Genomic DNA, 6000 nt, shown 5'->3' with positions numbered 1-6000 from the left:
CCTGTTCTTAGTCCTCCCTCCAGGTGTCTGCTTATAGCTACTACAGGAGAGAGAATACCGGGCGCTGCTGACCCCTCACTCTGAATCAGTCCAGCTGCTCCTATATTCTTATTCTGCAAAAAGCAGATGTAGGATCCCGACTCCCACAGCTGTGGAGGTGTGTTACCTTTTTTTTTTTTTCGCTGAGGCACAGTGTGGATTCATTCACTGCAGGTATTTCTTTTTCCTAACGACAAGTAAGTGACACAGGAGTGTTTGAAGCTGAAGGGACAATTCTTGAAAAAAATGGAAAAATTCCTGGAAAAGACTTTTTTTCTGACATAGGTTATAAGCCTTAAATTATTTTCTGAACAGCTACCAAGAGTGTACAATTGTTAGGGGTATAGTTTTGTATTGAAACCATAGCTCTGAAAAATGCAATCATTTCAGAGGAGCGTTGTTACAGGGTGAAAACTTTTTTACATTGTCGAACCGAATATTGAAAATGTTGAGTTGAAGTAGCACTCACTTGGGTCCAGGGGCCCAGCTGTACGCTGCAAACAGGTTAGGTTTCTTCAAAGTGATGGCTGTTGCAATAACTATTTTGCATGCACTGCCACAATGACTGCCATTATCCATACACATTTATCCATCATGAGAGGAATGGAGTTGCTTGGTCTTAACTGTATAAATGAGAAGTTTAAAAATATAACCAGTTTTACACGACAATGTAATTTTTACATTGCAAACATTACAAGAAGCACTCTTTCATACAGCTTTTAACAAATTCATGAGCTTTAAGAACCACACTATACATACGGCATTAAAAGCACACTGTTCAGGAAAAGTCTATTGCATTCTTTATTTAACATACAATCGAAAATAACTTCAAAAATGTTTTCCATGTAGATTCCAATTTTTGTTGAAATAAACATTACTTAAAAATAATTCACCACATCAGCAGGTTTTTTTCAGTGTGTTGTAAAGCTAAACTTTGATTCTTCCCCTCTCTAGCAGCAACAGTAGGTGCTCTCAGTGTGTTTATAATAGGTGTTCTGGGTGTGTTTAGGAATTCTGGCACCAATAATGCTTTCCACATCAGCCAAAACCACATCTACTCATAAGATTAGAAAGTGCACACCTACATACCTATATCTTTGCAAATCAAGCAATGTAACACCTTAGCTTGCTAGTGCTTTTAATCTTAGTCATTAAGAGAAGTTTCTAATCCTCTAATAATGCTCCCTTCAAACTGTAAAGTAATCTGTTAATCTCTTTAAGAAGCTACTGAATTCCTCCATCATAAGCGTGTTTGTAGTGACATATGTAACAAATTAAGATGGTGTCTCTTTTCAAGATTGGTGAACTCTTCTGGCACGCTAACTGAAAGCAACGAAAAAGGAAGGTAAGGAAGTTTAGCCAAAAGCACACTTAGTTCACACTGGCTTTTACAATTGAGCTAGACTTCAGCTTGACTAAAACCTGTGAGGAACTGCAGAGAGTAATGAAACACGAGACACATCACGAACAACATAACTATTATTCTCGTTCCCATTATTTAGGTGTCTGATTCAGGTTCAGCACTGTAAGGAAAAAGAGTTCTGAACACTGGAGAAGTAAGCACGAATTATTATTACACTGATACACACCCAGATGCATGACACTTTTTTACAGGGGACCAATTTTCTGCATGGTTGAAATAGCACAGCATCACAATATTTCAATATACAACTGTACTGGTAGAACTGAAAGCCAAAGGTATGCAGTACAACTCACTTTTCCCTTTCTATTTTTAAAGGCATTTCTGTTGGAGATTATTTATGCACCTACTGCTTGAGATAAGACCATATGATGGTAATGCTATTTTGCTACAAAATCGTTTATCCAGTTATGTAAGATAAAAAAGACTCAATCTATCTGTCAGTGGAATATAACATACTGAGGTTTTTAATCTTCTTATGTTTTTTAAAGGCATTGAAGAGATACTACAATAAACAACGCATAAGTTTAGGAACAAAAAGCTTTGTGAGCGTGTTTCTATCCCTAGTCATGTTTGGGATAGAGATAAAATCTTTCATACAGCAAATTAAAACAAATTAGTTATATGCAATAGCCTGAGAGGAGGGAACTTATTTTGCAAATTATTATTAATCAAAGAGCTGACATGGTGTTCTGCCTTAGCCAAAGTACAAACAGCATTACTGGTCTTACCAGGGCTGTACATACAAAGAAATGGATGGCAAGTCTCTGTCGTTTTGAAAGTTGTGAACTTCACTGAAACAAATGTAGTTTTAATGATAGCTATATGAAATGTATGTATTTTTTTTAAATGGAAATAGTGTCAGAGACATCATTCTGTTCAAATGCAAGACTAGGATTACAATGATATGCTTATTAAGGGATTTTAATTGTTACGTATTTGAACATAAGATACTTCTTTGGGCTTTTATAAAGACCGTTTTTAGCAGAACAGTTAATAACTGGATCTATTGTGTGGGTTTTCTGTTCAATCTGCGAATACTTACAGATGCACAAGTGCTATATTTCTCTCCTACTAAAACATTGAGAATACAAGTTATATTTTAGTATATAAATAGACATATGCACATGTACCTATTCAAAAACAAATTCAAAGCAAGTTTGCCAGAAAAGGGTTACAGCCTAAAGGAAAACAGCGAAAGGAGCCTAACAGAATGGAAGACTAGAAATGTCAAATGTTTCAGTCGCATCTATCATGAATTACCTATTTACAAGCGCAGAAAAGTAAGGAAAAATAAAGTGCATGTATCAAATCTACCATGACTCATAGCAGCTCTGTTGTACATTCTGCTGTTTATAAAGCCCGTTAGTTGTAGCTCATGGCATGCTAATGCTGTAAGAAAGGTGTTCCTTCATCTCTGATATGCAGAAATTGAGCAAAAGCAGCTGCATGACTGTCACAGCCACTGGCCACCGATGAAGCTGTGGGTAAAGCTGTGCTATTGCAGGGATTTTAACTTACAATTCCCAATCACAGTGACAGTTTTATAGGGTGCCATGTAGAATACAAGATGACCCAAAGGCAGAAGAATTTGCAGTCTAACACTGCTTTTCAAAACCGTAAAATAGTACGGATGTCACGAAACACCATGTTTTCAAAGGGTGGAGAGGTATCATCGCCTGTCAGACGTCATGTTTCCAGGGAGCAATAGCTAAGGCACTAGCAGGCAAACCAACTGCTCTGCTTACTTGGGGGCCTCACTCACCTACTTTCAGACCAAGCTGCGGGCTCTGGTCCATCGGGATAGCTGGTGGCCCTCTCAGTGGGCCGATTTGTCTGCAGCGCCTACAGCTCTGATCTCTCAGCAATGCAAGCGAAGCAGAGCGCCGTGGTAAAATAGCCTTTGTTACAGCTCTTGGCAGTTACCAGCGACTGTACAATGAAATGAAATTAGTGAGAACTAAAGAGTTTTAGAAAAAGCAGGTCTTAAAATAACAACAAAGTCTTCAGACCTTCCTGCTGCTGCCTAAGCCTCCTCACCCCTGATCAGGACAGAGCTGAGCTTTGCCAGGGCCTGTGCAGAACCGGCCCTGGCCCCCGCGGCTCCTCGCTCTGCCCCGCTCCCTGCCCTCCACAGCAGCGTTTCTGCTGACAGCTCCGGGATTTGCAGTGCTGCGAAGGCTTGTGGTAGCATTCAAACGCGTGATTTGTCTAGCTTTGTCATGAAAACAAGAGGAAGACTGCCTTGTTCCAAATGGCCGCTAGTTCCCGTCGTTAATAAGGGATCTAGTTCCTGCCAGGATATCGCCAGTAAAAACTAGGCTTGCTATTCATATGAGCAGTGTTGCTATGCCCTCTTGAAAAACAGCTCACACTCTGTGGGTCGGGGGGATTAGATCCAACGTTACTAGAAGAGATGCTGTGAAAAGTGGTCCTCACCACTGCAAGTGATGCATACTGCAAGGGACAGGGAAGAGGCATCGGGATCAGAGGACAGTGAGAGGTTAGCAGAAGGACAGGGAGAAGGGGCTGAGAGGGTAAAAGCAAAGTTGAAAGTAATGCAGGAGACAGAGATGGGAATACAAGCTGGTGGGACAGTGACAGCCCTGCCTGGGATGATGGACAGTGAAAGCCTTATTTTTCAAGTAGCCAGAGCAAAGAAACTTTCTCTTTGCCTGTGCATTAGGGGCTGTGTTTTGACCTTTAAAGATTGCACATGATTTAGGAACAGGCAGCTTCCTCCTAAACCTTCAGAAAAAACAGAACAAAGTTTAAATGTTTCACAGAAGTATGACTGTAGAACATCTTGTTATTCTAAGCCACCCTTTTGAGCTCTGCAGCTGTAGCATAGCACGTTGTAAGCGGGGTCCAAGGAGGGGTGGGAGGAGGCAATTCAGACCTTTGCATCCCAAGGACTGGCAAAGCAGCTAAGTCATATTAGCTTAGGGTTGGAAATGAGCCATTGTCATGTAATTCCCTCTCCTCTCCACCAGAATTGCTGAGAAGTGGTTTATGTTATTTTATAACTGTTATACCATTTTCCTGCTTGTAGTCACCACAGCTTCCTATTAAATGGCAATTTGATTATATATGGAAGTTTTATACATCTGTAATATAGTATCTTCAATTCTCTCCTGGGGCTGCATACTCCTCATACAATTATTGCAGCTTGGTATTGCAAGACTGTTGCACGGCAGCTCTGCACAAATTAAGAATATCTTGAAATCTAGTCCATCGAGTTAAATCCCTGAAGGCTGACCTGTGCTCCCGAGTGTTGACACCAAACCTCACCAGAGTGCCCAGGACCCTGTGTGTGCCCCGGGAGAGACAGCAAAACAATCCTGTGGCTCAGGATCCTACTAACCTCCTTCAGAGACCTGCTTTTTCCTTCTACCTAACGAGCAGCGTGCTGCCATTGCAACGTTGCTGCCCCTGCTGAGCTCGACGGGGTGTCCCTGCGCAGCGCTGTGCTTTGCAGTGCAGACAAAGTGCAGACCCAAAAGACTAGCAGAGTAATTTTCTTTCTTCATCTCACTTGGCAGCACAGAAGGAAGAAAAGTCAGGAAACGACATTTCAAATACCTTACAGGTGATGATGCTGACCTTCTGTACAGCCGTGGCTATTACATTCTACCCTGCAAAGATTTTGTTTTAAGAATCTGTGTAAACAGATTCTGCATTGAATTCCCCATCTGCAATAGCTAGAGGTAAAGGCTGTTCTTTCAGGAAGGCAACAAGGTTCAGAGTTTTGCTGGGATGAGTGGGCCTATCAGCACAGCAGCAGAGCCCAAATTAGCTCCATTCTCAATTCTTTTTTCCCCCCTAAGAAATTAAATCTGGAAATTTACAATAAAGTACATAAGAACAAGAAATGTCAGATTTTTATAACATCCTATTCACATAATATTTCCCATTCAGAATTCCCTTACTATTTATCAAACTTAACACAGCTGTAAGCACTTACTTAAAAAGTCTATAAAGGTGGAAGTAATACTTCTTTACAAACTTACTTTTCACAGCTGTGTGCTTGAATTACACCATAAAGTTTGTGAAGTTGAAAACAACACATAGATCAAATCTTACCAGATGTAATTACTAAATATATTTTAGACTTGACTTCCAAGAGCCAAGATGTCTATTCATATTTAATCTCTGGGTGGGAAAAGGTAATGTGTTGCAAAATATGTGAAAAGTATTTTTATACCAAGGAAATGAAGGCAAAGTTATAAGTGAGATGCAAAATCCACAGGTCAGGCCATTGAAAAGCAAGGCTTCCTCACATGCTGCACTTCAATCTCAGAGACAGACACATCACTTTCATTTTTGATGGCACAGTCCTGATCCTCTCTTCGGAGTGTTTAGTAAATGCATAAGCATGCACTCTAAATGAGGAATATTTAGCAAGAATAAGGCTTTCTAAAGAAGGCTTTCTAAGTGTTAGTCTTTTTAGTAGTGAGAGGATAGAAATCCATTCCTAATCTTTTTGGTGCGTATACAAACATTTTTGTCCATTTATTTTATTGACTTTTTCCTTCCTCATC

This window comes from Haliaeetus albicilla, chromosome 2 (genome assembly GCF_947461875.1).
Source record: "Haliaeetus albicilla chromosome 2, bHalAlb1.1, whole genome shotgun sequence".
Classification (NCBI taxonomy): Eukaryota; Metazoa; Chordata; class Aves; order Accipitriformes; family Accipitridae; genus Haliaeetus; species Haliaeetus albicilla.
The sequence above is the reverse complement of the archived record's forward strand: the minus strand, read 5'-3'. Positions refer to the sequence as shown.